Source organism: Lagenorhynchus albirostris, chromosome 18, assembly GCF_949774975.1.
Source record: "Lagenorhynchus albirostris chromosome 18, mLagAlb1.1, whole genome shotgun sequence".
Classification (NCBI taxonomy): Eukaryota; Metazoa; Chordata; class Mammalia; order Artiodactyla; family Delphinidae; genus Lagenorhynchus; species Lagenorhynchus albirostris.
Genome location: NC_083112.1, coordinates 27,485,250 through 27,510,705, shown reverse-complemented (window position 1 = coordinate 27,510,705; position 25,456 = coordinate 27,485,250).

The window sequence follows — 25,456 nt, the reverse complement described above, 5'->3', positions numbered from 1 at the left end:
TTCAATAAAAGGTGTTAAGAAAACTGAATATCCACCACCATGCAAAAGAATTAAACTGGGATCCTAACTTAAAATACTATCAAAAATTACCAAGAAATTAAAGACTTAGGGCTTCCCTGGTGGTGCAGTGGTTGAGAGTCCACCTGCCAATGCAGGGAACATGGATTCATGCCCCGGTCCGGGAAGATCCCACATGGCATGGAGCGGCTAGGCCCACAAGCCATGGCTGCTGAGCCTGCACGTCCAGAGCCTGTGCTCCACAACAATGAGAGGCCCGTGTACTGAAAAAAAAAAAAAAACTTAAATATAAGACCTGGAGCCATAAAACTCCTAGAGGAAAATATAGGGAAAAGACTCCTTGACCTTGGTCTTTGGCAAATGTTTTTTGGATATGAAACCAAAACACAGGCAACAAAAGCAAAAATGAACAAGTGAGGCTACATCAAACTAAAAAGCTCTACAAAGCAAAGATCCTGAATAGACATTTTACCAAAGAAGACATACTAATGCCCAATAGGTACCTGAAAAGTTTCTCAAAATCTCTAATCATTAGGGAAATACCAATCAAAACCATGATATCACCTCACACCTCTTAGGACGGTTTTTATTAAAAAAAGACAAAGCATAATAATTGTTGGTGAGACTATGGAGTAAAGGAAACCATTGTACACTATTGGTGGGAAGGTAAGTTGGTTCAGCCATTATAGAAAACAGAATGGATGTTACTCAAAAAATACAAATAGAATTACCATACGGTCCAGCAATCTCACTTCTGAGTATATATCAAAGGAAATGAAATCAACATCTTGAAAAGATATCTGCATTCTCATGTTCTTTGCAGCATTATTCACAATAGCCACCTGAATAAATGGAAAAGAAGTGTTCATGGATGAACCTAGAGGACATAACGCTAAGTGAAATAATTCAGACAAAGAAACATAAATACTGTGTGATCTCACTTATATGTGGAATATTCAAAAAAAGAAAAAATGTCAAACTCATAGAATCAGAAAATAGAATGATGGTTACCAATGTTTAGTGGGTGGGAAGACAGGGAGATACTGGTCTAAGAATACAAGCCTTCATATATTAGATGAATAAGTTCTGGGGATCAAATATACAGACTGGTGACTATAGTTAATAATACTGTGGTGTGTACTTGAAATTAGTTAAAAGAGTAAACATTAAGCAGCTCACCATATACATAGATGAAAAGGAATTATGTGAGATGATGAATTTATTAGTTAACATGATTGTGGTAATCATTTCTCAAAGTATATATATGTCAAGCCATGATGTTGTACTCCTTATATATAATCATATATAATCTATCACACCTCAATAAAACTGAAAAAAACTGGTAAAAATAGTTGACTATATTAATGAAGGGTGAATATGCATTTTTATTCCAGTTTTATTAAAATAAAATTGACATTATAATATACAACTATGCTTGTAAAAGTTTAAGATATACCGCATAATGATTTGACTTACATACATCATGCAATGATTTGCACAATTGTTTAGTGAACATTCATTATCTAATACAGATACAAAATAAGTGAACAAGAGAAAAATATTTTTTTCCCTTCTGATGAGAACTCTTAGAGTTTATTCACTCTCTTAACAACTTTCATCCAGAAAGTTGATTAATTACATTAATCATGCTCTACATTACATCTCTAGTATTTAGTTATCTTATAACTGGAAGTTTTTAAATTTTGACTGGTTTATCCAATTCCCCCTCCACCAATCCCCCACCTCTGTTAACCAAAAATCTGAACTCCTTTTCTATGAGTTTGTTTGTTTGTGAACTATAATTGAACTACCACATTATGTTATTTCCTGGTGCACAACATAGTGATTCATTATTTCTATATATTACAAAATGACCATCATGATAAGTCTAGATACGATCTGTCACCATACAAAGATATTACATTATTATTGTTTATATTCCCCATGCAGTACATTTCATCACCATGACTTATTTATTTTGTAACTGGAAGTTTGTACCTCTTACTTTCCCTCACCTATTTCACTCCCTTATCCCCTCCCCTCTAGCAGATATCTGTTTGTTCTCTGTATCTATGACTCTCTTTTTGTTTGGTAGTCTTTGTTCATTTGTTTTGTTTTTTAGATTCCACATAAAAGTAAAAACTTACACTATTTGTCTTTCTCTATCTGTCTTGTTTCACATAGCATAATATCCTCTATGTCTATTTATGGTGTCACAAATGGTAAGATTTCATTCCTTTTTTATGGTTGGGTAGTATTCCTTTGTGTGTGTATATAGCATTTCTTCTTTATCTATTCATCTATTGAAGGGCACTTGGTCTGCTTTCATGTCTTGGATATTGTGAATAATGTTACAGCGACCGTAGGGTGCATATATCTTTTCATTTAGTGATTTGTCTTCATCAAAAAAGTAACCAGAAGTGGAATTGCTAGATCATATGATAGTTCTGTTATTAATTTTTGAGGAATCTCCATACTGTTTTGCATTGTGGTTGCACCAATTTACATTCCCACCAACCACACATAAGTGTTCCCTTTTCTCCACATCCTTGCTGACACCTGTTATTGGTTACGCTTTAATAGTAGCCATTTTGAAAGGTATGAGGTGATATCTCATTGTGGTTTTGATTTGCATTTCCCTGATGATTAGTGATGTTGAGCACCTTTTATGTGTATGTTGGTCATCTATGTGTCTTCTTTGGAAAAATGTCTATTCAAGTCCTCTGCCCATTTTTAAATTGGCTCGATTTCTTGATGTTGAGTTGTATGAGTTCTTTGAATATTATGGATATAAACCCCTTCTCAGATATATTATTTGCAAATATCTTCTCCCAGTCAGTAGGCTGACTTTTCATTTTCTTGATAGTTTTCTTCACTGTACAAAAGCTTTTTACTTTGATATAGTCCAATTTGTCTACTTGTGCTTTTGTTTCTACTGCCTGAAGAGGTTAATCCATACAAATATTGCTAAGACTGATGTCAAAGAGTGTACTGCCTACATTTTCTTCAAGGAAGTTTATGGTTTCAGGTCTTACATTTAAAGGTTTAATCCATTTTGAGTTTATTTATGTATATAATGTGAGAAAGTAGTCCAGTTTTATTATTCTGCATGGAGTAGTACAGTTTTCCCAACACCAATTATTGAAGAAGCTTCATCCTCATTTCATGTTCTTGCCTAATTTACCATAGATTAATGGACCATGTAAGTATTGGTGCATTTCTGGACTCTCTGTTCTGTTCCATTTATATGTGTCTGGTTTTGTGCCAATACCATACTATTTTGATTTCTGTAGCTTTGTAGTATAACATGAAAACAGGGAGCATGATACCACCAGCTTTGTTCTTTCTCAATATTATTTTGGCTATTTGGGATCTTTTGTGTTTCTTTACAAATTTTAGAATTATTTGTTCTAGTTCTGTGAAAATTACCATTGATATTTTGATAGAGACTGCATTAAATCTGCAGTTTGCCTTGAATAGTATAGTCATTTTTATGATATTAATTCTTCCAATCCATGAACATGGTAATAACTTCATTTGTTTGTGTCATCTTCAATTTCTTTCATCAGTGTCTTATAGTTTTCTGAGTACTGTTTTTTTGTTTGTTTGTTTGTTTGTTTAATATCTCTAATTAGATTTATTCCTAGGTATTTTATTCTTTTTCATGCAGTTGTAATTGGGATTATTTAATTAATTTCCTTTTCTGATAGTTTGTTGTTAGTGTACACAAATGCAACAGATTTCTGTATATTAATTTCATATCCTGAAACTTTGCTGAACTCAATTATTAATTCTAATTGTTTGGTGGAATCTTTAGGATTTTCCATATATGGAATCATGTCCTCTGCAAACAGTGACAGTTTTACTTCTTTTTTTCAAATTTGGCTTTCTTTTATTTCTTTTTCTTGTCTGATTGCTGTGGCTAGGACTTCCAATACTTTGTTGAATAAAAGTGGAAAGAGCAGGCATCCTTGTCTTTTTCCTGATCTTAATGGATTCATTTTCACCATTGAGTATGATATTAGCTGTCAGTTTGTCATATATTTCCCTTATTATGCTGAGGTATGTTTCCGCTATACACACTTTGTTAAGAGTTTTAATTATAAATAGATGTTGCATTTTGACAAAACCTTTTACTGCATCTATTGAGATGATCATATGATTTTTATTCTTCAGTTTGTTAATGTGGTATATTATATTGATTGATTTGTGGATGCTGAACCATGGTTGCATCCCTGGGATAAACCACAGTTGATCGTGGTATATGATCTTTTAATATATTGTTAAATTTGATTTGCTAATATTGTGTTGAGGACTTTTACATCTATGTTCATTGATGATATTGGCCTGTAATTTTCTTTTTTGTGATGTCTTTGGTTTTGGTGTCAGGAGATGCCAGCCTCATAGAATGAGTTTGAATTATTCATTTTCTGGAATAGTTTGAGATGGATAGCATTTAACTCTTCTTTTAATGTGTGGTAGAATTCACATGTGAAGCCATCTGGTCCTAAACATTTATTTTGGGGGGAGTTTTTTTTCAATATTGATTCAAATCCATTAGTACTTGGTCTGTTCATATTTTATATTTCTTCCAGATTCCATCTTGGAATATTGTACATTTCTAGAAATGTATGCATTTCTTCTAGGTTGTCCATTTTATTGTCATATAATTTTTTGTGGCTATCTTTTGTTTTGTTCAGCTTGGTTGATTTCAACTACTTTGTCTTCAGATTCGCTGATCCATTCCTCTGTATTATCTAATGTACTGCTGATTCCTTCTAGTGTATTTTTAATTTGTAATTTTATTTCTCTGCTCTGTTTGGCTCTTCTTTATATTTTCTAATTCTCACTGTGTTTATCCATTCTTCTCCCAAGTTCATTGAGCATCTTTTTGTTCATTACCTAGAACTCTTCATAGAATAGATTGCTTATCTCCACTTTGTTTAGTTCTCTTGGGGTTTTATATTATTCCTTTCCTTGGAATATATTTCTTTGTAATCTCATTTTACTTAATTCTCTGTGTTTATTTGTATGTATTAGGTAGGATGCGTATGTTTTCTGATCTTGCAGAAGTGGTCTTATGTAGGAGATGTCCTAGAGGGCCCAGCTGTACACTTCCCTCTGATAACCAGAGCTATATGATCTGAGGATGCCCTCTATGTGGGCTGAGTGTGCCCTTCTGTTGTGTTGGGGGCCAACTACTGTGGACATGCTCTTAGGCAGGGCTGGTCTCTGGCCCATTGGCCTAACAGACCCTGACTTGTGTAAGACTGCCAGCTACAGGTGGGAAGAGATAGATCCTGAGGACATGCTATGAGGTCCCTGAATCCTGAGTCCTGAGATTGATGCCTTCCCATTGGTGAGTGTGGCTCTGTCCTAAGGTAGTTGACTATATAACCTGGGGATCCTGGGCCTGTTGCTTGCCTACTGGTGATTGATGTTGTGTCTTAGGGTGATGGGCTGCAGAGACTGAGGTTCCCAGTTTGGTTCCTGCCTGTTATATGCCTGGCTAGGGACTTGGGTGTTCCACGTCTGATGCCAGCCTGCTGGTATGTAATGCCAGGTCCCAGGGTAGCTTGCTGGGGGGCCTGAGGGAGTCCAGGGCTGGTGCTAACCTTCCAGTGGTGTCTGGGTCCTGGAAATAATAGGCTAGAGTAAGGGTTCCAAAATGGCTTTTGTGAGCACCAGTGTCCTCATGGTAGAATGAGCTCCCAAAAATGGCTGCTGCCAGCATCTATGTCCCCACGGAGAGTCCCAGTTGCCTCTTGTCTCTCTAGGAGGCTCTCCAGGCTCAGAAGTGAGTCTGACCCAGGCTCCTTTCAAATTACTGCTTCTGTGCTGCCTCTCACAGCATGTGACGTTTTGCATGTGCCCTTAAAGAGCAGAGTCTCTGTTTCCCACAGTCCTTCAGCTCTCTTATATGCAGACTCTGCTAACCTTCAAAGCCAGACATTTTGGGGGCTTGTCTTCCTGGTGCAGAGTCCCTTAGCTGGGGAACCTGATGTGGAGCTCAGACTCCTCATTCCTTGGGGAGAACCTCTGCATTTGTGAGTAAACTTCGATTTGTTAGTCTCATAGCCAAGAGTGTGGGTCTTGACAATACCACAACTCCACCCCTCCTACCTATCTCTCTGTGGTTCCTTCTTTATATGTTTAGTTGAGGAAAACCTTTTCTGCTTGTCTTCAGACCATTCTCACTGATTGTTGCTCTTTAAATAGTTGTAATTTTGGTATGCCTATGTGGGACATAACCTCAGTGCCTTCCTACTCCACCATCTTGGCCACTCATTTGAATATGCATTTTTAATCCATCATTGACACTGAATCAGAAACTTATATTTCCTTTACTACAACTATATTTTCTTAATTCTAAGAACTACTGATTCTGATCTCTCAATCTAATAACAGCTGTTCACATTAAAAAAACTACATTTAAGTGCATATTGAGGTCACAGTACTACAGTGTAACAAGAAGTATCTTTGGGGAATTATATTTTACCTTATCATCCTTCTGTTTTTTTTTTAATTTCAGAAGATCATAATATTTTTATTATAGGAATAGATTAAAATGTTGACATCTCAACTGTGTATAAATTATGTTCCATAGCAAGCATGGTTTGATACACAAAATGAACAACTGTGATGCATTCTTTGGGAACATAGGTATAATATATCTCTGCACCTCTGCAGATAGGTACATATATATTCTTCTGATATTAATTCCTTTAAAGTTCAGTTCATTCCAACAGTTTAATATGTTTTTTGAAAATTTTGAATTCTAAGAATGGAGTGTAATCTGTAGGTAAGTGTACTATAGCTCTCTCATAATTCAGTTTGGGAATTGCAGAAAACTGATCTTTGGGAACAATAAGTTATTTATGAGGGAGAAAAAGTATCTATCTATGAAGCAACCTACAACTCAAGAAAAGAAAACTGAACCTAATTAAAGATAAAACAAGAAAAAAAACACAAAATTATTGGTTCACCCAAAACTTTATGATGAAGTGGAGATTTTGCATCCCAGGCTATTAACAAACAAGACTGAAGTTTAATTCTGAGAATACAAAGCAGAGATGTCACAGTCAAGTCAGGAAAATAGTTCTATTCAAGAATGCTGTAGAGAGTGAGAAATGCTGTACACAAAGTCAATGCTATTAAAAATCTGGACAAAAAGGAGAGAGTAGGATTGATATTTGCTGATCAATGAAAATTTCTGGTAAAATAAAACTTTGCTTCTTTCAGACCCCAGACAAAAGAAACACGGAGAATATGTAAATTGCTTTCTGGTAATATAGACCAGAACCCAGGATTCAGTTTTGAAGGGTGATCAACCACAATAAGTCACAACTTCTGCCCCACCCCCTGCCACTAAATATTGGTAATAATTTAGGAAACTTGACCTTGACTTCTACAGACAATTAAGGCATAGAACAAATGTCAGCAAACCATATCTCTATTTTAGTTCTGTTTGGAAAATATCTGGGAATAGATGGACATCTGACTATGTGATCATGAAGGGTAACTAAGGTGGTGACTCACTCCTCATTAGGGACAGGAGACCTCTAAGTTGTCATGAGTAAACATTTCACCATTAGAAGGAGTGTCTGAAATAGAATAGAAATGATTCATTAGTTCCATGTCAAAAACAGTACCTTTATCATTCTGCTTATTCACACAGAGAAAGCCGTAACACTGTTTAATAAGTTCCAAAACCATGGCTCAAAAATGATGAGGACAGAGGAACAACCTTGGAGAACAAAAAATATAATGTCAGAAACAAAGGTGAGAAAATAATAACTTGTAAATATATAACACATAATAAGTACTATAAATACTTCTGATTGGACAAAATAAAAATTATGGCTAAAATAAATCTAATCTCAGACACCAAACCTTTGAAATAGCAAGTTATTTCTTGGAATTAGAGCAGTATTTTACAATTAGGTAATGCCCTGCAGGTACAAAATGGTTTTAGGTAATCTTATTTTATTTGATCCTTCCTCTGATTCTTTGAAACAGATGATAGCTTGATGATATTATTCTGAAAATAATAAAACTGAATATCAGAGAGTGTTACTGAATTTGTCCTGGGTGTATGACCCTCCAACAAGATCCATTGATTTAAACCCCAGAGCTTAACTCCTGAAACAACCTGCCTATTAACAATATGCCCATATGGAGTTGGAATTGAAATGGGCTTAGAAATCATTACAGTTGGAAAAAAATGGAGCCCAGGGAAATTAAGCAATTTTCCATATTTATATATCAAGTTATTGTCAGACCTCAGATTAGGACTTAATAGAATTCTACTTCCAGAGTTGCTTTAGGGAAAATAAAATAAAATGTTGCTTTATAAGTTAGTAACAAAAGTAGAAATCATTTAATTAAAAAGATCTCTCTCTCTCTCTCTCTATCTATCTATCTTGTTCATGAATGACCAAGTCAGTAAATGTAATAAAAGATATAGGAAGTATCTTATCTTAGTACCATCCTAATGGTTTAAAATTGATCCCTAAAAGGCCAAATGTTTCATGTAAGATATGCATTCTATACCTGTTAGAAAGTACTTTGTTGGATAGGCTAGCATGTAGCATTTATTGTATTAAATAAATGGCATGAATTCAGATAAAGTGTATTAGTTGGATATAAAGTGTAATTGAAAAATTGAATTACGCATGTATGCCAAAATTTCAAAAATAAATAATGAAATCCTGCTTTGTTAAGAAGTTTTACAATTGACTAATAAGCACATACAAGTGATATCCAGAAATGCAGGAAACCAAACCATAATTTGCTTACAAAATCTCTGGTGAGTATTCTTGTCAGTAGGAACACCTATCATGTACAAGGTCATGATACTGTTTCCATTAGGTTAAATGCACCAATTAGTATTTTCTTTCAAACTGACCTACAGAGAAATATAATCAGAAAGCAGAAAGTTTAGCAAGCTGGAGGTTTACAAGATTGTGTTAAATGACGAGCTTTTTTTTTTTTTCTGTCCTTCCTAAATGTTCAGCTTCCTGCCATTTTTCCTTTGTTTTGTTTTTGCTTTTCTGAGAAATGTAACATCTTATAATTTCTGTTGAGGGGTAACTTGCATTCCAGTCTTGATGTACTAGAGAGACCTTTATTAAACAAATATTTCTGCCTTCTGTTTCATGCTTTCTCCCTGGAGGTGGAGGTTGAGAGTGGCAGGACAAACTTCCTGAATGGTGAATTTGGAAGGGGAAGCTGGTCCTGGGCAGCCTGGTCCCTCTTTCTTTCTCTTTCCCTTAAGAGTTTGCTGACCACAGAGAGCATGGAATTTAATCCTGAAGCTCAGTAGTATGGCGTCATCTCTTACACAGAAAAAGCCAGAGTCTCAATACCAACTTCATCAATGAGAAAAGTAGGATCTTTGTCTTCAGCAGCTTTAATTACTTGTCAGTTATCTCAATTGAATGAGCACTCATATAGAAAAGCAGCATGACATTTATTGGGCTCTTTAAACACACATTTGTTGCATTGATGTGTGTGTCTCAGGGATAGATAAGGAAGGTAAAGATATATGGAACAAAATATAAATGGAAAGGCTGAGGTTTCTCATGTGGCTAAGGCCTTGGACTTGGGTATGTTATACAGGAGCTTTGAACTTGATAGTTAATAAAGGTTTAAAGTGGGTCATGTGACTAAATTTGCCTTATGTGAGTGGCTCATTTACTACTGCTATTTAGGCAAATGGCTATAAGCCTTAGATCACATGCGATATTGACCTTGTCAGTACACTGAAGCTTATGCCAGCCTGGTTTATTGGAAGTACTGGAATTCATAGAAGAGAGGGATATACATGCAGGTCCTACTGCAAAGTTGCAGGATTTAGCAAAGACGTGAAGCCATTTGTGCCTCAAGAAAATGTGCAGAGGACCCCTTGGCCGTGTCATATTTTTTGGTTAAGTAAGATGTCTCATCAGATGCTAGCTTACTTAACTTTGGAAAGCAAAACCTGAACATCTACCATAGGTGGTCATGGCCATATTATTGGAGATTTAAGATGCAACTTGTAACTTTACAAGGTTGATTTTGCAGAACCAGGCATAAACATTACTAAGTGAGTGATTCCAGTGAGTTACTTTAGCAGTTAGTAAGTTGGGAAGATCTTAAAATATAGTGACAGCTGAAGCCAGGGGAAATGGTTTTCAATACACATGTCTTTTAGACATTACAGTATGAAAAAATATTTCTATCTTCAAATATCTGGGCACATGTGTTTCATGGGTGCCACAGAGTGTGCTCAAGTTGGCTCAGCATTTGTTTACAGAGTAAAATAACTTCCTTACAAGGTGGATTTCTTAGGTATAATACATGACATAGCAAAAAGTGTGGTTACAACCAGAACTACCTTTAAACCCAGGGAATACGTAATTCTACTTATAGGCCCTTCATAAGCTACACACAAGCATATTCAGATCCTCAGAATATCCTGCTCAAATGGTTCCATACTTACCTTCAAGGACTGTGCAGAGCCTTTTTCTAAATCCCTCTTCTTGAAAGTCCAAGGTAACAGGTACACATATCCTTAAATCTGAGGCATAGCCCAGTGATAAATGTGAACTGGTGTTGGAATAAAAGGCAGGTTTTTAGATGGACAGAGGAAAGTTCCAAGGTCAGAATCTGGCTTGGTCTATAGACGGTGTTTTGGTTTACATTGCTTGAATTCTGAGAATTCTAAATTTGTGATGACTTTCAGCCTCAGTTTCCTTTGAAGAACATAAAATATAATGCTGTTAGGGTACAACTTGAGGTGGGACATGGAAGGGCACACTGTCAGAGAAAGTTGCTAAGCTCAGACTTGTGAGATGAGGAGAAACCTTAGGGAAATGGTATGTGGGATTGTTCTTGTACTCTTCTCCTGGGCTCTATGAATATTAGGAATGGGTCTGAAAATAACCCTCATTTGGCCTAAGACTATAAATGCCCACATAGAAGATTGTCTCAGTGTTACATGAATAGATAAAGCACGTATTCAATACATTGAACAAGCGACAGAAACCAACTGGAAAGTATGAAGTTTAGAATGTTGCAATAGACTGAATGTTTGTATGCTCCCCAAATCCTAACCCTAAGGTGATAGTATTAGGAGGTGGGGCCTTTGAGAGGTAATTAGACCACAGGGTGGAGCCCTCATGAATGGGATTCTTGCCCTTATAACAGACCCCAGAGAGTTCTCTCACCAGCTTTTCTCATCATATGAAGATACAAGAAGACTTGCAACCCAGGAACCCCAAAAAGACTCAGCAGAACTGACCATGCTGCCACCCTGGTCTTAATCTTCCAGCCTCCAAAATTGTACAAAATGAATTTCTATTTATAAGCCACCCAATAGCACTATTTTTTTTTTAAGTAGCCAAACTAAGACTGAAAGACTGAATAAGAAAAAAAAAAATAACTGTCACCTCAAATAAATTTGTTTTAACAGTGTGTTGCAATTGTCAGTATCTCAAATGCACTCTCAGAGAGAAAGCAGTAGGTATAGGTGCATGTCTCCTCAGATATGATAAATGCAAAATGCAAAAATTAGCATCTTGCTGAGTTTTATCCAAAGCTTTAGGGGGCTTTAGTGTACAGGTTATCGATTCTGAGCAACTGGCATATGTTCAAGAGCATCCTGACAAGACAGAAGCCAAGAATATTTTCACAATTTATATCTTACACACTCACATACCACTGATTTACTGACATTCTAGGCAACACCAAATACTGGGTTCTAGAAACATAATTTTTCTTCAAATATTTGCAATAGAGGTTTAGATTGGATTGTTTTCTAAATGTTTTGGGTGTTCAGTCTAATGTTGTGGTAATTTTGCATGTCCTTTTTAACTCTTTTTACTCATAAAAAGTGAGGCAAACCCAAAATATCTAATTGATTGAATAAAACTCCTTATGCCCCAAAGAAACTAACAAACTACACCCATTCCAAATGCTAGCCCTACCCAGGCATTAAGTACCCCTCCACTGGTTATGAGCAGAATAACAAATTGGGAAGAATGGATCTTGAACTCCGCTTTGTTGCAGCTGGTTTCAGATTTTACATCCAAACAAATATTTTACTTTTTTAACCTTACTTTTCCTGGAGAAATTATTAATGGGATAAAAATTATAGTAGATATTTGGAATGTTTTGTGTTATGTCTACATGATGCCATTGAATCTTATTTCTTACGCTTCAATAATTATATACTAAACATAATTTAGTTTGGAGAATAAAATAGGATATTAATTTCAAATTTGCATACAAAACAACCTGAGAATTTTTAACAGGGAAGAGCAAAATCTGATTCCATGTTGGATCTGTTTCTTTTACTTTAACCTTTGTTCTTGTTATTATAATTATACATAATGGGATTAATTGGGAGATTGGGATTGACAGATATACACTAATATGTATAAAATACATCAGTAATAACCTGCTGTATAGCACAAGGAACTCCACTTCACTGTACAGTAGAAACTAACACAACATTGTAAAACAACTATACCCCCTATACCCCAATTACAAAAAAAAAAAGAAGAAAGAAAAACAACTTCTTAAATAATCTAAAATCCAAAAAATAATAATAATCATACATAATAGCCTGCCTCAGAGAACTCTGCCACTCTGTCTGAATGTTACAAAAGTGCCTTTGTTCTGCTCAAAGGAAGATAATCTGACCCTGCCCACTAGTGAATGGCTGCAGAAAAGAAGATATTAACAAATCCCCTCCCCGATGCTGGCCAAACCAGGAAATATTTTGCAAGACTAATGGCCTTTTTACTTTACTTCATCACTTTTGCCTCTTCTCTGTTCTATAAAAGAAACTGGCATTCAGATCCCTATAAGATGGTACTCTGGGGCATTATTCTGCCATCTTCTTGGATACCCAGCTTTCTGAATAAAGTCATTATTCCTTGTCTCAATACCTTGTCTCCCAATTATTGGCCTGTCTTGTGGTGGGCATACTGAGTTTGGACTTGGTAACAAATTTACTAATACATTGTTCTTTTCAGCATCTTCTGGCATCAAAATATATCTACTAATGCCCAGGATTTCCAGGAACAACCAAGTGAAAAGGGGTTGATATTGGAGACTGACTTGTGAAGGTGGAATGAGGCCTGTCTTGATAGAATTTTGACCTCCAAAAAGATGAGTGATAGCTTTGATTGACCACAACCTCAACATTTAAGCCTGATGTATTAAAAAATTCAATTTGACTAATGACACAAGCCATTTCGAATGAAAAAAAAATACACAATGTGAGAGTTGTGAGTTAAGTTTTATGAGGTCTATAGCCCAGGGATAGAATTTCAGATAGCTCTGAGAAACTGCTCTGAAGAGGTAGTGGGGGAAGGTCAGTATATATGTCAGTTTGGTGAAGGAGGGTACATGCAATCAAGAACACATTTTTGCAGAAGGTTGCTGCTAGTCATGAGGAACAGATGTCTCCGTTAATGATTTTAGTGCTTTTCAAGATATGATATGCAAGAGCTAGGCTTACAAAGTCTCTTGAAAACATCTGTCTGAAGACCTGTTCTTGCCGGTGTCTCCTAGAGCACAGAGCACCTCATTCCTGATTTCCACCCTGAAATCCTTTCAAGGTGTGTTGAAGGTCAGCGGCTGAAGGGGTTTGTGACCTAATCCTTGAAGAGGCAGATGGCAAGAGACAATTTGTAGTTGACAGCCACATATGCCAATATTATCTTTATTGGTAATAAAGGTGATATTTAACTCAAATCTGAGGTCCTGTCTTTATTTCTCAGTTTGTTGGAAAGGACCTCTGATTGAAAAGGCAGAAAAGGAAGTATTCAATTTAGAACATTATCTTTGTTGGTAATTTTATTAAACTTATCAAATTTTTATTTCAAACTGAATTTAATTTTTTATAAATTTTTATTAATAAAATAACTAACTCCAAAATCCATTCATTCACTTCACTAAGGTTTAACATTTTTCCACATTTGTGTTGTTATCTTCTTGGTTTTGTTGACTGAAAAAAATGCACAATGTAAATGTTGAGAATTATGTTTTATTTTGTGTACTTTTTGAAGATTTCAAGCCAGAGAAGCAGCCTCTCAGAATAGTTCAGAGGGACTGCTTGGAAAAGGTAAGAAAGGAACCAGGATATATAGGAATTTTGTGACAAAGATCAGGTAGTCAGAATAGCAAAATATTACCATTAATTAAAGAAAACCAGATATGACAAGTTAATGAATTTAGTGGTTTTCTATGTATGAGAAGATGCAAGAGTCTGGGCTCATTGAAATCATTCCTTTGATATGTACCTCAGCTATCTAGGGCCAGTATCCTTCGCTTTCCCATCCTGAGTCCCCTCAGGGTGCACTGCTGGGGGCGGCTGCAGTGGCTGATGGCTTGAGGCAATATCCTTTGCTTACTGATATGGTAGGTGGCATTCTTAGTTCACAGTCTCTTGGTCTTTCTCTCTGCATACAACTGTATTATAAGGCAGGGAGGGGACCTTCAATGTGAAGGAGGAGTAAGACGTGGAGATCACCTTCCTCCACACAAATACATCAAAAATACAACTACATGTGGAACAACTCCTACAGAACACCTACTGAATACTGGCAGAAGACCTCAACTTCCCAAAATGCAAGAAAATCCCCACGTACCTGGCAGTGTGGCTGACAGGGTCTTTGTGCTCCAGCCTTGTGTCAGGCCTGAGCCTCTGAGGTGGGAGAGATGAGTTCAGGACACTGGACCACCACAGACTTCCCAGCCCCATGTAATTTCAATCAGTGAGAGCTCTCCTAAAGATCTGTCTCAAAAAAAGACACAGCACCATCCAACAGCCAGCAAGTTCCAGTACTGGACACACCAAGTCAAACAATTAGCAAGATAGGAATACAACCCCACCCGTTAGCAGAGAGGCTGCCTAAAATCATACTAAGTTCAGAGCCACCCAAAATACACAACCGGACATGGTCCTGCCCACTAGAAAGACAAGATCTGCCCCACCCACCAGAAAACAGGCACGAGTCCCCTGTATAAGAAGGCTGACATAACTCACCGAACAAACTTTACTCACTGGGGGAAGACAACAAAAACAGTGGGAACTATGAATCAGCAGCCTGCAAAAAGGAGACCCCAAACACAGTATGTTAAGCAAAATGAGAAGACAGAGAAATATGGAGCAGATGGGGGAGTAAGGTAAAAACCCACCAGATCAAACAAATGAATAGGAAATAAGCAGTCTACTGAAAAAGAATTCAGAGTAAGATAGTAAAGATGATCCAAAATCTTGGAAATAGAATGGAGAAAATACAAGAAATGTTTAACAAGGATCTAGAAGAACAAAAGAGCAAACAAACAATGATGAACAACACAGAAATAAAATTAAAATTTCTCTAGAAGGAATCAATAGCAGAATAACTGAGGCAGAAGAACCGATAAGTGATCTGGAAGATAAAAGACTGGAAATAACTACCACAGAGCAGAATAAAGAAAAAAGAATGAAAACAATTGAGGACAGTCTAAGAGACCACTGGGACAACATTAAATGGACGAGCATTCGAATTATAGGTGTTCCAGAATAAGAAGCAAAAAAGAAAGGATCTGAGAAAATATTTGAAGAGATTATAGATGAAAACTTCCCTAACATGGGAAAGGAAATAGTCAATCAAGTCCAGGAAGCACAGAGACTCTCATACAGTGTAAATCCAAGGAGAAACATGCTAAAATACATATTAATCAAGCTATCAAAAATTAAACACAAAGAAAAAATATTAAAAGCAACAAGGGAAAAACAACAAAGAACATAAAAGGGAATCCCCATTAGGTTAAAGCTGATCTTTCAGCAAAAACTCTGCAAGGCAAAAGGGAGTGGCAGGACATATTTCAAGTGTTGAAAGGGAAAAACCTACAATGAAGATTACTCCACTCAGCAAGGATCTCATTCAGATTCAATGAAAAAATTAAAACCTATACAGACAAGCAGAAGTTAAGAGAATTCAGCACCAACAAACCAGCTTTACAACAAATGCTAAAAGAGTTTTTCTAGGCAAGGAACACAAGAGAAAGGAAAGACCTACAATAACAAACACAAAACAATTAAGAAAATAGTATTAGGAGCATACATATTGATAATTACCTTAAAAGAAAATTGATTAAGTGCTCCCACCAAAAGACATAGACTGGCAGAATGGATACAAAAACAAGGCCTGGGTATAGGCTGTCTACAAGACACCCACTTCAGCCCTAGGGACACATACAGACTGAAAGTGAGGAGATGGAAAAAGAAATTCCATGCAAATGGAAACCAAAAGAAAGCTGGAGTAGCAATTCTCATATCAGACAAAATAGACTTTAAAATAAAGACTATTACAAGAGACAAAGAAGGACATTACCTAATGATCAAGGGAGCAATCTAAGAACAAGATATGACAATTGTAAATATTTATGCACCCAAGGTAGGAGCACCTCAATACATAAGGCAAATACTAACAGCCATAAAAGAGAAAATTGACAGTAACACAATCATAGTAGGGGACTTTAACACCCCACTTTCACCAATGGACAGATCATCCAAAATGAAAATAAATAAAGAAACACAAGCTTTAAATGATACATTAAACAAGATGGAGTTAATTGATATTTATAAGACATTCCATCCAAAAACAACAAAATACACATTCTTCTCAAGTGCTCACAGAACATTCTCCAGGATAGATCATATCTTGGGTAACAAATCAAGCCTTGGTAAATTTAAGAAAATTGAAAGTGTCTTTTCTGACCACAAAGCTATGAGATTACATATCAATTACAGGAAAAATATCTGTAAGAAAAACAAACACATGGAGGCTAAACAACACACTACTTAATAACAGGAGATCACTGAAGCAATCAAAGAGGAAATCAAAAAATACCTAGTAACAAATGACAATGAATACCCAACGACTGAAAACCTATGGGATGCAGCAAAAGCAGTTCTAAGAGGGAAGTTTATAACAATACATTTCTACCTTAAGAAAGAAGAAAAATCTTAAATAAACTTAAACCTAAAGCAATTAGAGAAAGAACAAAAAAATACAGAAAGTTAGCAGAAGGAAAAAAACATGCAGATCAGATCAGAAATAAATGAAAAAGAAAAGAAGGAAACCATAGCAAAGATCAATAAAACTAAAAGCTGGTTCTTTGAGAAGATTAAAAAAAAAAAGATAAACCATTAGCCAGACGTATCAAGAAAAAAAGGGAGAAGACTCAAATCAATAGAATTAGAAATGAGAAAAGAGAAGTAACAACTGACACTGCAGAAATACAAAGGATCATGTGAGATTACTGCAACCAACTATATGCCAATATAATGAACAACCTGGAAGAAATGGATAAATTCTTAGAAATGCACAACCTTCTGAGACAGAACCAGGAAGAAATAGAAAATATGAACAGACCAATCACAAGTACTGAATTTGAGTCTGTGATTAAAAATCTTCCAACAAACAAAAGCCCAGGACCAGAAGGCTTCACAGGCGAATTCTATCAAACATTTAGTGAAGAGCTAACATCTATCCTTCTCAAACTCTTCCAAAATATAGCAGAGGGAGGAACACTCCCAAACTCATTTTACTAGACCACCATCACTCTGATACCAAAACCAGAAAAAGATGTCACAAAGAAAGAAATCTACAGGGAAATATCACTGATGAACATAGATGCAAAAACAAAATCCAACAGTGCATTAAAAAGATCATACACCATGATCAAGTGGGGTTTATCTCAGGAATGCAAGGATTCTTCAATATACGCAAGTCAATCTACGTGATACACCATATTAATAAAATGAAAGACAAAAAACAAATGATCATCTCAATAGATGCAGAGAAACCATTTGCTAAAATTCAACACCCATTTATGATAAAAAACCCTCTGGGAAGTAGACATAGAGGGAACTTTCCTCAACATAATAAAGGCCATATATGACAAACCCACAGCCAACATCGTCCTCAATGGTGAAAAACTGAAACCATTTTCACTAAGATAGGAACAACACAAGGTTGCCCACTCTCACCAATATTATTCAACATAGTTTTGGAAGTTTTAGTCACAGCAATCAGAGAAAAAAAAGAAATAAAAGGAATCCAAATCGGAAAAGAAGAAGTAAAGCTCTCACTGTTTTCAGATGACATGATACTATACATAGAGAATCCTAAAGATGCTACCAGAAAACTACTAGAGCTAATCAATGAATTTGGTAAAGTTGCAGGATACAAAATTAATGCACAGAAATCTCTTGCATTCCTGTACACTAATGATGAAAACTCTGAAAGTGAAATTAAGAAAACACTCCCATTTACCATTGCAACAAAAAGAATAAAATATCTAGGAATAAACCTACCTAAGGAGACAAAAGAACTGTATGCAGAAAATTTTAGGACACTGAAGAAAGAAATTAAAGATGATACAAATAGATGGAGATATATACCATGTTCTTGGATTGGAAGAATCATCATTGTGAAAATGACTCTACTACACAAAGTAATATACAGATTCAATGCAATCCCTATCAAACTACCACTGGCATTTTTCATAGAACTAGAACAAAAAATTTCACAATTTGTATGGAAACACAAAAGACCCCGAATAGGAAAACAATCTTGAGAAAGAAAAACAGAGCTGGAGGAATCAGGTTCCCTGATTTCAGACTATAATACAAAGCTACAGTAATCAAGACAGCATAGTACTGGCACAAAAAAAGAAATATTGATCAATGGGACAGGATAGAAAGCCCAGAGATAAACCCACATACATATGGTCACCTTATTTTTGATAAAGGAGGCAAGAATATACAGTGGAGAAAAGACAGCCTCTTCAATAAGTAGTGCTGGGAAAAGTGGACAGCTACCTGTAAAAGAAATTAGAATACTTCCTAACACCATACAAAAAATAAACTCAAAATGGATTAAAGACCTAAATGTAAGGCCAGACACCATCAAACTCTTAGAGGAAAACATAGGCAGAACACTCTATTACATAAACCACAGCAAGATCATTTTTGACCTAGCTCCTAGAGAAATGGAAATAAAAACAAAAATAAAACAAATGGGACCTAATGAAACTTAACAGCTTTTGCACAGTAAAGGAAACCATAAGCAAGACAAAAAGACAACCCTCAGAATGGGAGAAAATATTTGCAAATGAAGCAACTGACTAAGGATTAATCTCCAAAATATGCAAGTAGTTCCTGCAGCTCAATATCAAAAAAGCAAACAACACAATCCAAAAATGAGCAGAAGACCTAAATAGACACTTCTCCAAAGAAGTATACAGATTACCAACAAACCCATGAAAGGATGCTCAACATCATTAATCATTAGAGAAATGTAAATCAAAACTACAATGAGATATCATCTCACACCAGCGAGAATGGCCATCATCAAATAATCTACAAACAATAAATACTGGAGAGGGTGTGGAGAAAGGGGAACCCTCTTGCACTGTTGGTGGAAATGTAAATTGATACAACCACTATGAAAGACAGTATGGAGGTTCCTTAAAAAACTAAAAATAGGACTACCATATGGCCCAGCAATCCCACTACTGGGCATATAACCTGAGAAAACCGTAATTCAAAAATAGTTATGTACCAAAATGTTCATTGCAGCTCTGTTTACAATAGTCAGGATATGGAAGCAACCTAAGTGTCCATCAATAGATGAATGGATAAAGAGGATGTGCCACATATATATAATGGAATATTACTCAGCCATAAAAAGAAACGAAACTGAGTTATTTGTAGTGAGGTGGATTGACCTTGAGACTGTCATACAGAGTAAGTCAGTCAGAAAGAGGAGAACAAATACCATATGCTAACACATATATATGGAATCTAAGAAAAAAATAAAAAAGGTCAGAAGAACCTAGCAGCAAGATGGGAATAAAGATGCAGACCTACTAGAAAATGGACTTGAGGATACAAGGAAGGGGAAGGGGAAGCTGGGACAAAGTGAGAGAATGGCATGGACATGTATACACTACCAAACGTAAAATAGATAGCTAGTGGGAAGCAGCTGCATAGCACAGGGAGATCAGCTCCATGCTTTGTAACTACTTAGAGGGGTGGGATAGGGAGGGTGACAGGGAGGGAGATACAAGAGTGAAGAGATATGGGGACATATGTATATGTGTGACTGATTCATTTTGTTATAAAGCAGAGGCTGACACTCCATTGTAAAGCAATTATACTCCAATAAAGATGTTAAAAAAAAAGCCTAGTAGGTTTCTTGCTTATCAAATTATAATCCATATCTCATTGCATATGAATGAATGAGAGCTGAATCACCAAGTAATGGAAAAGCTTATTTATGATACAGCTAGACAGGTATGAGAATTTATGTTTTAAAATTGAAACTGCATAATACAATCCCTAATAATCCTTTTATACATTTTTCTATATGCAGGTTTTAATTATTTTTGACAGCATTATGTAAATTGGCTGCAAACCTATTAAAAATTTGAAGAAAACTTTGTTGATAGTGGTAAATTCAGTTAATTTTCAATTCTGTAATACCCTTTTGAATTCAATATTGATACTGAGTTAACACGACAGTTGGTGAATTTACTAAACTTAGACACAGGTTTGAAACTGATGTGTTCATATCAATTCCTCTAAAACGGATGAGTTTCACAAATGTTAATGTTAAAGGAAAATGATCGGGGTTCTCAATTAAGTTTATTTGAAAACTTTTAAGTATATCTGGAACAATTTGGTTATATGAATTTTCTTTTTCAACTGTAAATTTTATGAAATTTAAATATGGATCAAGTTCATCTAATGAAAATTGTGTCCAAATTCAGATGTCCTGTAAGTGCAAAATATACATTTGATTTTGAATACTTAGTACTAAAATAATATAAAAAGGTCATTAATAACTTTTATATTAACTGTTGAAATGGTAATATTTTGATATATCATATTCAAAACATTATTAAAATTTAAACAAAACAAGACAAAACTGCAATGAGGTATCATCTCACACCTGTCAGAATGGCCGTCATCAAAAAATCTACGAACAATAAATATTGGAGAGGGTGTGGAGAAAAGGGAACACTCTTGCCCTGTTGGTGGGAATGTAAATTGATACAGCCACTATGGAGAACAGTATGCAGTTTCCTCAGAAACTAAAAATAGAACTACCATATGACCCAGCAATCCTACTACTGGGCATATACCCTAAGAAAACCATAATTCAAAAAGAGTCATATACCACAATGTTCATTGCAACTCTATTTATAATACACGGGACATGGAAGCAACTTAAGTGTCAATTGACAGATGAATGGATAAAGAGAATGTGGCACATATATACAATGGAATATTACTCAGCTATAAAAAGAAAAAAAATTGAGTTATTTGTAGTGAGGTAGATGGACCTAGATTCTGTCATACAGAGTGAAGTAAGTCAGAAAGAGAAAAATAAATACCGTATGCTAACACATATATATGGAACCTAAAAAAAAAAAAAAAAAGAAAAAAAAATTGGTTCTGAAGAACCTAGTGGCAGGACAGCAATAAAAACACAGACATAGAGAATGGACTTGAGGACACAGGGAGGGGAAAGGGTAAGCCGGGACAAAGTGAGAGAGTGGCATGGACTTATATATACTACCAAATGTAAGATAAATAGTTATTGGAAAGCAACTGCATATCACAGGAAGATCAGCTCGGTGCTTTGTGACCACCTAGAGTTGTGGGATAGGAAGGGTGAGAGGGAGACGCAAGAGGGAGGTGATTTGTGGATATATTTATACATATAGTTGATTCACTTTTTTATACATTAGAAACTAACACACCATTGTAAAGCAATTATACTCCAATAAAGATGTTTAAAAAAAATGGCACATGAAAAAGTATATATATATATATATTTGGCATGCATTGTACTTGCTCAGGTTCTCTTTTCCATAGTTATTAATTTCTATTCATTATTGAAAAGTAATTTGGGGGTAGATACATCGAACCTGTTTCTTCTGTCTTGTCAAAGTAAAATTCGTTCTGGATAAAGTTAGACAGGTAGGAAGACTTTATTTAAGGTTATTGTAAAGAGTAGAGATGTCAGAACTGAGACTGGACTCCACTCTGCTGAAAAGATGTTTGAAAAGTGTTTAAGGGCTTTGGTGGTGTTGGGGAATCATACGCCATCTCTATGTCCTAATTTTTCTTACTCAAAGGAAAGTAAACTGTCTTGTACCTTCATGACAGGAGGCCATTTTACAACTTGGAAGAAGGTGCCTGCAGAAGGGAGGCTGTGACATTCCCCCAGACATTGGGAGGTAGGGGTGCTGTCTTCCCTGATGATTACATTTCAAAGGATGGCTGTCAGGTCCTTGAGAAAAATGGTTCTGGGTTTTAAACTATCAAAAAGCTTTCAAGATTTATATCTTAAAGAAACAAAGAAATAATTTGCACTAAAGTTTTGTTACATGAAGACACCAAGAAAAGGGAAATCAGGGTCCCAGAGGCAGGAAGTAGTCACCTAGCCCAGGGAATCATTAAGCCCTTTTTGGTGAGGCTCATCAAACTTTCCCTCTAGATTTCATAACCATTGACTATTTTGCCTGATCCCCCCCCAACATTTTTATGAATAGACTTTGTTTTTTGAGCATTTTAGGTTCACAACAATATTGCGAAGAAGGTAGAGACATACCTTGAATATATATCCCTTTCCTCCAGACATGCATAAGCTCCCTCACTTTCAATATCCCCACCAGAGTGAGACACTTGTCACAATTGATAAGCCTACACTGACACATCATAATCATCCAAAGTTCATAGTTTACATTAAGGTTCACTCTTGGTTTGCTACATTCTGTGGGTTTAGAGAAATGAATAATGACATGTATTAATCATAATAGTACCACAAAATAGTTTCACTGTCCTAAAAATCCGCTGTGATCTGCCTGTTTATTCCTTCCTCCCTCACAACCCCTGGCAACTGCTGATCTTTTTACTACCTCCATATTTTTGCCTTTTACAGAATATCATATATTTGGAATCATACAGTATGTAACATTTTCAGATTGGCTTTTCTACTTAGCAATAAGAATTTAAGGTTCTGCCAGGTCTTTTCATGGTGAGATAGCTCATTCCTTCTTAGCATTGAATAATATTCCATTGTCTTGATGTACTACAGTTTATTTACCCATTCACCTACTGAAAAACATCTTGGTTGTTTCCATGTTTTGGTAATTATGAATAAACCTGCTATAAGCATTCATGTGCAGGTTTTTGTGTGAACATAATTTTCAATTCCTTTGGTTAAATACCAAGGAGCACAAATGCTGGATCATGTGGTAAAAAAATATGTTTACTTTTCTAAGAGACCACCTTCTCCATCTGTCTTTCAATGTATCTGCACCACTTTGCAGTCCCACCAGCAATGAATGAGAACGCTTGTCATTCCACATCTTAGCCAGCTTTTGGTGTTGTCAGTGTTCCAGATCTTAGCCTTCTAATAGGTATGTAATAGTATTTCATTGTTGCTTTAATTTGCATTTTCCTGATGACATATGATGTGGAGCATCTTTTCATATGCTTACTTGACATCTTCTTTGAATTATGTTTAGTTTGATGCAAAATGGTGATTTTGTGACTCCATTTAGTATTTTTGTTTATATATTTCAATGTCATTTGATTATTAAATCTCTATTTTAAATTGTATCTATTATTGTTAGGAGACTTTTTTTTTTTTTTTTTTTTTTTTTGGCTGCATTGGGTCTTCATTTTTGCACATAGGCTTTATCTAGTTGCGGCGAGCAGGGTCCACTCTTGGTTGCCATGCAAGGGCTTCTCATTGCGGTGGCCTCTCTTGTTGTGGAGCACAGGCTCTAAGCATGCGGGATTTGGTAGTTGTGGCCCATGGGCTTAGTTGCTCTGCGGCATGTGGGATCTTCCCGGACCAGGGCTCAAACCTGTGTCCCCTGCATTGGCAGGCAGGTTCTTAACCACTGTGCCACCAGGGAAGCCCAAGAGACTTTTTAATCTTCCAAAGTCTTCTCTTATTCTAGCATTCTACTATAAAAGAGCTTCCACTTGTTTTATTTTTTTATCTACCTATCATCTATCATTACTATAAACATATACATGCCTGTTTTATTCAACTGTTTATAATATAAGAGTACCATTGTTTATTGTAATACTCCCATATTCTCAGATGTGGCTAATTGGAACTCCTTAAAGCTGGCCTACAAGTCTTCTTTCATGCTCCCATTATACTTTAAGCTCTTTCTTATATTTTCTGCATAAAAAGATGTTTCAGGCTCATCTTGTAACATTCTTACTTTAACCATCTTGGAGAATACCACCTATCCAAACAATAGTGTTTAGAAATAATGATCTAGGTATGTTTATTGCTTCTGGGTATCTTTGCTTCTATCTTTGCTTGGTTTATACCCCCGTTGTTTCTTTTTGCAATCACATAGTGATACACAAAACACACACACATTTTTTTCCATTGTGTTTTACACAACGGAATCATACTGCATTTGCTTTTTTGAACTTGGTTTGTTGTTTGCTTATGTTTTTTGCATTTAACAAAATATACTGGGAAACATCCTTATAGTGGTTCATATAGATCTTCCTCATTCTTTCTTATATCTATCTGCATAGCACAGCATCACATATGTTTACCTTAGCATAGATGTCAACCAATCTCACATGTCTGGTATTTAGGTAACTTCCATTATTTTGTAATTAAAAAACACCAGCAACAACATTATGGTGTTATATTTTTCCAATGTCACAGCTATTTATTTTAATGGAAGATAAAAGGAATAATCATTTAACCAAAGTTACTACTTTCTCTTACATTGTGAAAGAAAGTTATCCAAGCTAAATAATTATTCTGCTTTTATGATAAATAAATCTTTTTTTTTAATTAGACATTCATGTAAAGTTACTTTATGTGAAATTCTACAAAACTGAACTTGATAATACCATGGGCAATGAGTAAAAAGACAGAATGTGTTTATGTGTGCATACATGAACATAGAAATGTAGACTCTGACTGTCTAATACATTCACATCTGAAGTTACAAATTTGCTCAGATTGTTGAATTTTATTCACCTAATTAATTAGCTGGCCAATATTTTATAAGGAAATATGTTTTATACCACTGTCTTGGGACTCTTATTTCCCTAAATTTTGGTATGTATAATCTATTATTTTTTAGTTTTATAATCTCAGTACTTTAAATGGAAAAACTTGGTTGAAAGTCTTTGAATGTGATAAGACAATGACCAATGAGGTGATAATGTTGTAAAGAGTCATTTTCAAATTTTCCGGTATCCAGTGAAGCTTAAGGTAAGTTTGATTATTCTTATTTTAACCTTTTATTACATAAATAATTCAGGATGAGAATTTTTATAATAAGTGGCTAGAACTGTGCTCATGGCATAATTTATCTCCCATGT